Genomic DNA, 12,617 nt, shown 5'->3' on the forward strand with positions numbered 1-12,617 from the left:
ATCCAGTCACTTTGCTGAAGTTATCAGCTGTAGGAGTTCTCTCGTGGAATTTTTGGGGTCACTTAAGTATAATCATATCATCTGCAAATCGTGATATTTTGACTTCTTCCTTTCCATTTTGTATCTCTTTAACCTCCGTTTGCTGCCTAATTGCTCTGGCTAGAACTTCAAGTATTATATTGAATAGACAAGGGGAGAGTGGAAAGCCCTGTTTTGTCACTGATTTTAGTGGGAAGTTTCAAGTTTCTCTCCATCTAGTTTGATGTTGGCTATTGGTTTGCTGTATATTGCTTTTATTATATTTATATAGGGGCCTTGAATTCCTGATCTCTCCAATACTTTTAGTATGAAGTGGTATTGTATTTGTCAAAGGCTTTTCAGCATCTAATGAGATGATCATGTTTTTTTTTTTTTCCTTTGAGTTTGTTTATATAGTGGATTACCTTGATGGATTTCTGTATATTGAATCCTGGGATGAAGCCTACTTGATCATAGTGAATGATCACTTTGATGTGTTCTTGGATTCGGTTTGCAAGAATTCTATTGAGTATTTTTGCATAAATATTCATGAGGGAAATTGGTCTGAAGTTCTCTTTCTTCATTAGGTCTTTGTGTGGTTTAGGTATCAGTGTAACTTTCTATTTTATGAAATAGTTTGAGAAGTATTAGTATTAGGTCTTCTTTGAAGGTCTGATAGAATTCTGCACTAAAACCATCTGGTCCTGTGGATTTCTTTGTTGGGAGATGTTTTGTTTTGTTTTGTTTTTATTGGTTTTTATTGGCTATTTTGTGTATTTACATTTCAAATGTTATCCCCTTTCCCGGATTTCCCTCCGGAACCCCCTATCCCACCTCCCCTCCCCCTTCCACCAACCCATTCCCACTTCACCACCCTGTCACTCCCCTACACTGGGGAATTGAGCCTTCACAGGACCAAGGGCCTCTCCTCCTATTGATGCCAGACAAGGCCATCCTCTGCTGCATATGCAGCTGGAGCCATGGGTCCTTCCATGTGTACCTTTGGTGGTTTAGTCCCTGGGAGCTCTGGGGAGGTCTGATTGGTTGATGTTGTTGTTCTTTGGTTGGGAGACTTTTAATGACTGCTTTTATTTCCTTAGGGTTTTTGGGACTGTTTAGATTGTTTATCTGATCCTGATTTAATCAATGTACCTGGTATATGTCTAAAAAACCATCCATTTAATCTAGATTTTCCAGTTTTGTTGAGAATAGGCCTTTGTACTAGGATCTGATAATTTTTTTAAATTTCTTCAGCTTGTGTTGTTATATCTCCATTTTCTTTTCTGATTTTGTTAATTTGGATACTGTCTCTGTGCCCTCTGGTTAGTCTGGATAAGGGACTGCCAGCTAGGTAAAGATAATCCCACCAAAATTAAGACACTTAATGTTTTCACTAAATCTTTTTAAAATTCACTTAAAAATTCCAACATCAAAAAAGTCTTTTTTGACTAATAAGTGTGATTAAAATTTGACATATTAAAGTATCATTATAAAAACCATGGTCTTGCTAATTGATTGAGCCAGCAGAAAGAAATGCACATAGACTCAGCTCTGCTGTGTGTACAATTCATGTTTACATCTGAGCAGTGATCTGTACAAGTAATTGTGGAACCTGGGATTGTCAGTTGTCATATTTCAAAACTCTATGAACCCAGCTGTTTACAAATAAAATATACATTATTTATATAAAATATGTAGATATAAATGTTTACATAATTTATTTTTATGTAAATATGTACACACACACACACGCATATATATGTATATAATCAACATGGCTATCATGGCTTCACTTCTGCCTAGTAGATTTCCTCTAGACCAGATTGAACCTTAGCTCTTCCTAGCACATCACAGAGTTTCTGACATGAGTCATGTCTGTGTATTGAGGATACATAGTTCTTTCACAGTCCACTAGAAAATGTTAATCACAGAACCTAACAAATACAAAAAAAAACTACAGGTTTTGAAGTTTTACAAATTTGATATTATGGAAACAACTAAAAATAACTTGTATTAATTTTATGATTCTTTATGCTAAAAATCATCTTTATTTTTGTTTTGTTTGTTTGTTATCTGTGCAGCTTGTTCCTCAGTCTTCAGTTCCTTCTCCAGACAAGTGTTTGATGTTCTGTGGCTGTACTTCTTTTAAGTCGAGCTTGTAGAATTCTCTGCATGGATTAACTTACCAAGAAGGTTGTGTGACCAACCTATGCTGCTGCCTTTACCTCCGCTTCATTTTTGACATACTCATAAAGCATCACACTTCATTAACTGCCTGAGTCAGTTCAACTTTCAGTCTCTCACAAGTGTGAATAATCTTCTATGAGCATTTATGAGCCAGCTTTTGTTCCAGAGAAAGCTCTTATTTATCTAGGATAGATTTACAGGAATGGAAATGCTGGGAGTTGGGGCATGTTTTCTGTAGTAAGAAATGTCGACAGGGTTTCACACCATAGCTCTCCAGATTGTATTCTCTTCAGGAGAGTGTGAGTGCTTTTGTTTGTGACATAATTATGTGGTGCTCCATATGATTATAGATTTCTTGGATCACAGGATTTAATGCAAAGACACTTAGATGAAAAACAGAGTGATTTGTAACTTATAGATAGGAACACAGTGTGTTGCACTTAGAGATATACACACAGCAAGATGGCTACCAGAGCAACATTTTGGGTCCCATGATAAGTAGAAAAGGCTTGATGGCACTAGCTGGAAATAAGACGTAAGCAAGGAGATTTGGTGCCCAGAGCAGCCTCTGGCAAGGGTATGTGTGTACTTGATTTTCAGGAATTCTCAGAGCCTGCTAAGAGAAATCACTGTAAATGCACTTAGAAAATTATCTGTGCCTTCAGAATTCAGTCAGAAATCTAATCTGGGTGAAATAGCACTTATGAAGCATTTAATTAAACATTTGCTCCATGCCATTGCCAACATTGGTTATTGACAGCACTTAAATTTAGAAATTCTAAAAGGTGAACCTCAATTTTCATCCCCATGACTGCCAAGAGTGAACATTCTTTCCTAAGGCTTTATTTTCATTCAGAAAGTGAACTTTCTGAGGTGTCCAGATCTTTGGCTCACTTTTCTTTGAGTTGCTTGATTCTCATTATTGATTTGAACTGGCTTATTCAAACCCTTTGTGATCTCTCTCTCTCTCTCTCTCTCTCTCTCTCTCTCTATCTATCTATCTCTGTCCTTCTCTCTGTCTCTCTCTGTCTCCCTGTCTCTCTCTGTCTCTCTGTCTCTCTCTCTCGCTCTGTCTCTCTCTCTCTGTGTGTATGTGTGTGTGTGTGTGATGAATATTTGTTTTCAGGCTGTGGCTTGTCTTTTATGCCTAAATGGTACCTTTCAAAGAGCAAAATATTTTAATTTTCATAAAGTTTAATTTTCCCATCTGTCTATTATGGTTTATATTTTATGTTCTATTTACCTAACCCAACATCACCAATTACTTTTTTATTTTTTATTGTGAACCAGAAGTTTTATGATTTCAGGTTTTTTTGACCCATATATTTAGGTATATATAGAGAGAAAGTTTAATAACTGTTTCCATTTTCAAATCCAATTGTGCTTGTACCATTTCCAAAAAAATATTTTCCCCATTGACTTATTTTTTATCCAAATAGATTTACCATATCATTGTGGACCTATTTAAATTATTGACTTTGATCCATGAATGCATGCATTTATTCTTATGTTAATATCCTACTTGATCACTCCAGACTAACAGTAAGTAAAGCAGATATCCTGAAATGTCAAACATTTTTAAAATTGCTTTGGCCTGTATATGCTGATAAGATTTTAAATCATCTCTTCAGTCTTTACAACATCTTTGAGTTTTGATTGAGGTTGCATTGAATGTACACATCAGTTGGAAGGAAAAGATATATGTTTTATTTTGCTTTTCATTGCTACAATAAAAAAAACCCAAGACCAACTTCGGGGGGGAGGGAAGGTTATTTGATTACAGTCCATCATCTAGGGAATTCAAGGTAGGAACTTAAGGCAGTAACCTAGAGTCGGGATCTGAAGCAAAGAGCATGGGAGAATTCTGCATTCTGGCTTGCTTCCTCTGACTTGCTCAGCTACCTTTATTATACATGTCAGAATCACCTCCCCAATACAGGCACTGCCCCCAGGAGTTAGGCCTTCCTACTGTAAATGCCCCATAGGCATGCCCATAGGCCAATCCAATGAAGACAACATCTGTGCTGAGGTTCCCTCTTTCCACTCCTATCAGGGTGACAACCAGGATGAGCCACTGCAGCATCTTAATTCGATTGAGCTTTCCATTTCCTGAGCATGGTACATTTCCCCATTTATTCAGATTGTCCCTAATTTTTCACAAGGAAGTTTTATGTATGATTGTTTAAGTCTTAGATATTTTGTTACTTTAATTGATAATATTTTTTCATTAAATATTAAACAAAAATGTTCCCAGGCTGTTTTTGTCATCAATGCATTTGATTTTAACTGATGAGGCCTGTCTTATCCTGCTACATTCTTAAATTTCTACAACTTTTCAGTCATTCTTTCTTCCACATTATATTTCCATTTCTCTCTCAGGTTCTTAATAGTCTTTACTTACATTTATGAGTATCTTCTACTGCCCAATAGGTGTTTGAAAATCTAATAATGTAATAGTAACACAATGTCTCTCTTTCTTATTCTTTTTTAAAAAAACTTACTCTTATTTTATTGTGTGCATGAGCACTTGCCACATGCATGCAAAGCCACTGAGGTCAGAAGAGGACACTGGATCACCTAGAACTGAAGTTAGAGACAGATATGAGAGTCCATGTGGGTGCTGAGGATCAAACACAGGTCCCCCAGGGAGAGCAGCTGGTTCTGATCTTAACCATGCCCTTAACTGTCTCTCCAGCCTTCTGATCTATTCTCTTAACTGGATGATTTCTACTGTATTTGCTGATCATCTGTTGAATTTTTTTACATTATTTATTTACATTTCACTTTATTTTGTTTTATTTTTAGATGCCATGTAAATTTCTTTTTATTTTCTTTTTATTAGATATTTTCTTTATTTACATTTCAAATTTTTCCCCTTTCCTCATTTCCCCTCTGAAACCCTCTTATCCCATCCCCCCCTTCCCATGCTTACTAACCCACCCACTCCCACTTCCTTGGCCTGGAATTCCTCTACACTGGGGCATCAAGCCTTCACTAAGCCAAGGGCCTCTCCTCTCATTGATGTCTCATAAGGCCATCCTCTGCTACTCTGTCTGGAGCCTTGAGTTCCTCCATGTGGACTCTTTGGTTGGTGGTTTAGTCCCTGGGAGCAATGGGGTTACTGGTTGGTTCATATTGTTGTTCCTTCTATTGAGCTACAAACTCCTTCAGCTCCTTCGGTCCTTTCTCTAGCTCCTCCAGTGGGGACCCTGTGCTCAGTCAAATGGATGGATGTGAGCATCCACTTCTGTAATTGTCAGGCACTGGCATAATAGCCAGAAGCTAGAAAGAACCCAGATGTCCTTCAACAGAGGAATGGATACAGAAAATGTGGTACATTTACACAATCTGCCTCCCCAGAGCAGGGATTACAAGCGTACAACACTCTACTCCACATTTTAATGTAGGTTATTAAAAACCATCATGAATTCATGAAGTTCTTTGGCAAATGGATCGAACTAGGAAACATCATCCTGAGTGATGTAACCCAATCACAAAAGAACACACATGGTATGCACTCACGGATAAGTGGATATAAGCCCAGAAGTTCAGAATACCCAAGATACAATTCACAGACCACATGAAGCTCAAGAAGAAGGAAGACCACAATGTGGATGCTTCAGTCCTTCTTAGAAGGGGGATCAAAATCCCCATGGGAGGAGATAGAGAGATAAAGTTTGGAGCAGAAGCTGAAGGAAAGGCCATCCAGAGACTGTTCTACCTGGGGATCCATCCCATATACAGAGTTCTCTTTTGAGTTTTTAACTTTAGTAGTTGTATTCTTCAATCTGTCAGCTCCACAGAACTCTTCGGCACCTTATCCCTCTATTTTGGTTCTCTGTGTTTTTATCAACTGAGACTCATTAGGAGCATATTTTCTCTTAGAAACTGAAATGCACATTAACAGCTGCCTTGAAGTCTGCAGACTCCATATTCAGGACCACTCAAAATCTATTTGTATAGTGTTTTGTTTACTTCAACAGAGGAAACAGTTGAGTTTTGTTTTGTTTTCTGGATATTAATTTTTTATTCACAACGGTCCATTGTACTAACTTATGCTGCAGTAACTCTGGATTCTGTTTTTGTTTTTAGTTTAGTTTTGTTGTTTTGTTTTGTTTTGCTCCTGATGATTGGTGGTTTTCTGCTCTTGTCTTGCCTGTATGCATAGCGGCTTAGTCTTAGCTAATAATAACTAATTATTATAACTTATTATTGGGGTTGTAGTTTGTTCCTCTTCATCCTGGTGCTGATAGGATCACTTTGTCACTGAATCCTACTACAACCAGCTGTGCTGTTTATGAGACAGTGCATTTCAGGCTTGCTTTGTTATTTGACTTGCTCAGTCACTCTTCAGCTGCTCTGGCATTGCCTACTTTGTGTGCTGAAAGCTTATCTCAATATGGCTTCAGCTTTCTCTCAATTGAGTGTTGGGAAATCACAGTCAAGGAAGCATCAAAGCAGGGCTAAGGAGATGGCTTAGTAGATAGCTTGCTTACCTTACAGGTGTGAGTGCTAGAGTTGCATCCCCAGACCCTACATTAAAATATGGATCAAAGTGATGTGCACTTGCAATCCTTGCTCTGGGGAGGCAGATACAATAAGATACTTGGGGCCCACGACCCAAGCAGTTTAACCTAATTGATGAACCCCAGGACAATAACATACACACACCACGATTTCCAGCTGCTTTGTCAACCCTAGATCTGCCCATAAGGCAATAAAATTGTGAATAAACTTCTTCCAAATATTTTATAATTTTTAATTAGTGATCCTGTATTAAGCTACAGATAAAATATTAATGGATAAAAATGTGAAACTAGCAGTCCCTATTGTCAACTCTTCAGCAACCTTTACTCAGGTTTCTGTTACATATGAAGTAAAAATGTAAGCATAATTTGTAGTGTAATTATGATCTAGCTATGAAAAGCACCATTGTGAGGATAATCTATAAAATCCAGCTAGGGTCTGGAAAGATGACTCAGCAACTAACAGTCTTTGCTACCCAGAGTTTGGTTACCAGCACCCACAATAGTTAGTCACCACAGCACCAGCAGATCTGATGCCTTCTTCTGTTCTCCAAAGGTACCTAAACACACACACACACACACACACACACACACACACACACACATACACATACAAACACATACATCCCCCACATAGACACCTAAATAAAACTAAATCTTAAAAAAAGAAAACAACCCAAACCCAGAATTCTCTTCTCAATTATTTTTAACTTAGAGAAATGCTGAGCACTGTATAGAAATGAATTAACATACGCATCACATACCAAACCCTATAATTTTAAATACCTATGTTTTTAATAAAAAAACTTTTAGCAGTTATATTAACATCTTTTTATATATCCATACAGGCTTAATCATTTAGGAGCTTGAAAAATATGTCACAAGTAGTGACTAAGAACTTCTTGTCAAAATTTACAGCAAGAACTATTTATTATTTTCAATATGGTAAATTTTATACTGTAGGTGTTAATATTTTCTTAGATAAAATTTTCATCTTTAGCTTGCTCAGATTGCTGTCAGAAGAACACTTTATTGTTCTTTGTCTTATGTGCAGTTATATATAATCATAGTATTTCATGCCTCCTTCACTTCCCATATTTCAATATGAAATAGTATATTTTCAAATTTTAAAATTGTTTCTTGCTTAGCTTCATCTTTCACATTCCATGGACATAAACAGTATTATATTACAGATTGGGAGGAGACTTGGTGTCATTTATGTAACCATATTTCAAAGGAGATGGTTTTGTTATATTCCTCATGGGAATCCTCCTATATTTCCTGTATTGGTATGCCACAATTGCAGGACTGGACTACAGTCATATTTTTAAGTAGGATTCAGATGTTTGGTAAATTTTCTGTTTAATTCCCCATTCCTGGGTTTTTAACTCAGGTGCAAAGCAGCTTTGTTGATTCTTTAGTATGGGGCTATACTTTGTTGGCATGCTTTTTAAGTTTTTGTTCATGTAAAGTCCAGTGAGTGTCTTCTTTTATTTAGAAGAGCCCACTGCATTTTGTGGTTACATTAATACAGATTCTGTGAAGAAGATGACATTTCCTCTTCCTTCTTACAAGGTTTATGGCCAAAACAGACAAAGACTAAGTACATAAAAAGCCACCCAGCATTGAGTGTGCGAAAAGAAGAAAGCACAGAGTGTCTTTACCCACGTGCTTCACAGAAGGTTCTTTCCATGAGGAATGGAGAATTAAGAAATTTTTGATGGACCCCCAGAGCTGACGCTGTGCCACAGCTCTCCATACCCAAATCCTACCAGGAGAGACCTGGTCTCCCAGGAGTGCTGACACACAGGCTTACCAAGAGAGACAAGCCACAGTCAGAGACAGAAAGACCAGCTAACACCACAGATAAACAAATATTGAGAGACAAGTACAAAAACATAAGCAACAGAAACCAAGTCTTCTTAGCATCATCAAAACCCAGTTTTTCCACCTCAGTGAGCCCTAGAAAAGTAAAACACTGGAAAAGTAAGACTGTGATTTAAAATCACATCTCATCATGATGATAGAGGACTTTAAGAAGGGCATCAATAACTTCTTTAAAGAAATACAGGAGAACAGAAGCAAACAGGTAGAAGTCCTTAAAGAGGAAACATAAAAGTCCCTTAAAGAGTCAGAGGAAAACATAACCAAACAGGTGAAGGAATAGAACAAAACCACCCAGAATCTAAAAATGGAAATAGAAACAGTAAAGAAATCACAAAGGGAGAGAAACCTAAGGATAGAAAACCTAGGAAAGAGACCAGGAGTCATAGACACAAGCATCACCAACAGAATTCAAGAGATAGAAGAGAGAATCCTAGGTGCAGCAGATACCATAGAAAACATTGACACAACACTCAAAGAAAATGCAAAAGCTCCTAACCCAAAACATCCAGGAAATCCAGGACACAATGAGAAGACCAAAGCTAAGGATAATAGGTATAGAAGAGAGTGAAGATTCCTAACTTAAAGGACCAGTAAACATCAACAACATTATAGAAGAAAACTCCCCTAACCTCGAGAAAGTGATGTCCCTAAACATACAAGAAGCCTACAGAACTCCGAATAGACTGGACCAGAAATGAAATTCCTCCTGTCACATAATAGTCAAACACCAAATGCACAAAACAAAGAAAGAATATTAAAAGCAGTAAGGGAAAAAGGTCAAGTAACATATAAAGGCAGACCTATCAGAATTACACCAGACTTCTCACCAGAGACTATGAAAGCGAGAATATCCTGGGCAGATCTCATACAGACCCTAAGAGAACACAAATGCCAGTCAAGGTTAATATACCCAGCAAAACTCTCAATTACCATAGATGGAGAAACCAAGATATTCCATGGGAAAACCAAATTTACACAATATCTGTCCACAAATTCAGCCCTACAAAGGAGAATAGATGGAAAACTCCAACTCAAGAAGGGAAACCACACCCTAGAAAAAAGCAAGAAAGAAATCATCTTTCAACAAACCAAAACGAAGGCGTAGCCAAACAAACATAATTCCACCTCTAACAACAAAAATAACAAGAAGTAACAATCACTATTCCTTAATATCTCTTAAAGATCAAAAACTCAGGTGACAGCAGATAGTGGCAAGGGTGTGGAGAAAGAGAAACACTCCTCCATTGCTGGTGGGATTGCAACCAGGTACAACTCTGGAAATCAGTCTGGAGGTTCCTCAGAAAATTGGACATTGTGCTATCTGAGGACCCAGCTATACCACTCCAGAAGATGCTCCAACATATGATAAAGACACATGCTCCACTATGTTCATAGCAGCCATATTTATAATAGCCAGAGCTGGAAACATTCCAGATGTCCCTCAACAGAGAAATGAATACAGAAAATATATTACATTTACACAATGGAGTGTTGTGGGAAATATTAATAAATGAACCTGCCAACTCTCCACTGACCCAGACTATGCTCCCATGCTTTTGTCAACCCTCAACTCTCCTGCCAAGCCAGACCACACTCCCGCAATCAGGTGCTTGTCCCTGGTACCTCTAGTTCTTCCTCAACCAATAACCCGCGTAGTCAGTGATTCCACATTCCAGTAACTAAATGGAACCACCAACCTTGTAGTTGTACATCACAAGACCCAGTAAACTGGTAGAATCAAGACTCTTAAAGCTTAATTAATCAATCAGATTTATGTATCAATAATATCACAATTTACAAGATGCCAATACAGTAATTTCAGAGCCAATTGATAATTATAAAAGCTTTATTGCAATATTTCTAACCTTGTGAAATCATAGCTACTTGTGGCTGGAAAACACCATGCAGGTACAGGTCAAACGCCATCTCCTTCTCCTATCCCAAGACACTCTCCCCCACACTTAGCTCTGCCTCCCTTTTTCCTGTTCAATCACAGGCCTCCCTCTTCCCCATGTGATTGGACAGGAAAAAATCTGCAACAATGGAGTACTACTCAGCTATTAAAAACAATGATTTCATGAAATTCACAGGCAAATGGATGGAACTTGAAAATATCTTCCTAAGTGAGGTAACTCAGTCATAAAAGAAGACACATGGTTTGTACTCACTGATAAGTAGATATTAGGCAAAGAGCATAGAATACCCACAATACAACTCAAGGACCACATGAAGTTCAAGAGGAAGGAAAAACAAAGAGCGGATGCTTCAGTCCTACGTAGAAGGGGGAACAATATAATCAAGTGAAGTAGAGAGGGTAGGAGGGACTTGAGAAGAAGAGAGGAGGGAGGGGAAAAGAGGGGCAGAATCAGGTATGGGTGGAGATGGAGGAGATGTACAGAGGGTCAGAAAATTGAACAGAGGTCTGCAGCAATGGGGGATGGGGAACTGGGGTAGCAACCAGAACGTCTCAGATGCCAGGAAAGCAAGAGCCTCCTAGGACCCAATGGGGATGACATTAGCTAAAATATACCACAAAGGGGAGGGAGAACCTGTCCAGACCATATCTAGAGGTGAGGCATACCCGTTCCCCCACCCCCAGTTGAGGGATGGGGTCACCTACCCATCTCCAAAATTTTAACCCAGAATTGTTCCTGTCTAAAAGGAATACAGGGACAAAGAGTGGAATAGAGACTGAAGAAAAGGCCAGCCAGAGACTGCCCAACCTGGGAATCCATCCCACATGCAGACACCAAATGCAGATACTATTGCTGATACCAATAAGTGCTTGCTGACAGGAGCCTAATATAGCTGTCTCCTGAGAGACTCTACCAGATCCTGCCAATACAAATGTGGATGCCTGCAACCAACCATCAGACTGAGCACAGGGACCACCATGGAGAAGTTGAAGGACTGAAGGAGCTGAAGGGGTCTTATCTGGCATCAATGGGAGGGGATACCCTTGTTCCCTTGAAGGCTTGATGCCCCAGTGTAGAGGAATACTAGGTGGTGAGGCAGGAGTAGGTAGGTAGGTGGGTGTGGGAACACCCTCATAAAAGCAGGGTAAGGGGAGGATCGGATAGAGGGTTTGCAGTGGGGAAGCAAGGAAAGAAGATAACATCTAAAATGTAAACAAATGAAATATCCAATTTAAAAAAAAAGAAATTTTTGATGGCTTTAAAATGACTATGAACCACTCAGGTACAGACATTCCCCTGTAGACTGGGTCTTGCTTCTTTCTTCTTTCCTGAACTGGGACTGGAAGTCAGGTTGGAATGGGAAGAATTCAGTGTGCAGCTGGCCACAGGGAACTAAGGGAATTCCAAAGAGGCCCTGGGCATTATATTACAGCTATCCTTCCTCCCCCCTCACATCTCTTTCTCTGTGTGTGTGCATGAGTGTGTGTGTGTGTGTGTGTGTGTGTGTGTGTGTGTGTGTGTGTGTGTGTGTTTGGTGCATGCATGTCCATGTCCATGTGTGCATGTGTGTAGAGGCCAGAGGAAACCCTCAGGGAGCATCCTCAGAAGCACCATCCATCTCTTCTGAGACAGGGTCTCCTTTTGACCTAGAGCTCTTCGATTAGGCTAAGATGACAGGATACTGGCCCCCCAGGAATCCTCCTGTCACAATGTCCCCAGCATTAGGGTTATCAGAGCATAATATCATACTTGAGTTTTTTATGTGAATTCCAAACTAGGAACCCAGTTCCCAGGCTTGTGAGGTAGGTACTTTTATGGCTGAGCTATCTCCACAGCCTGTTTGTTACCAGGTGTTTTCTCTTCTTTCTACAGTGTAGGAACAGTAATACTTTAATACAGTAATATTTTTCTTCAGATTGGGTGGAGGGAGTTGCCCAATGCTATCCAATTATTTACTTGCGTTGAATGAAGATGATTTCTTTAGTTTCTGCCGTTGTTACCATCCTGCCTTGTTGATGGAAATTACTGTGTATGAGGTTTGCTTTGTACAAAGAAGGATTTTGAACCTTCTGTAATAGTCATT

General features: G+C 38.9%; 1 protein-coding gene across 4 annotated transcripts in view; it reads left to right on the plus strand.

The window, feature by feature from the left end:
* Vwc2 (von Willebrand factor C domain containing 2) overlaps positions 1-12,617 on the plus strand; it is a 155,428-nt gene that overhangs the window by 66,792 nt on the left and 76,019 nt on the right. The gene's annotated exons all lie outside the window — the stretch shown is intronic.

The sequence above is a fragment of the Mus musculus genome, chromosome 11, assembly GCF_000001635.26.
Source record: "Mus musculus strain C57BL/6J chromosome 11, GRCm38.p6 C57BL/6J".
Taxonomy (NCBI): domain Eukaryota; kingdom Metazoa; phylum Chordata; class Mammalia; order Rodentia; family Muridae; genus Mus; species Mus musculus.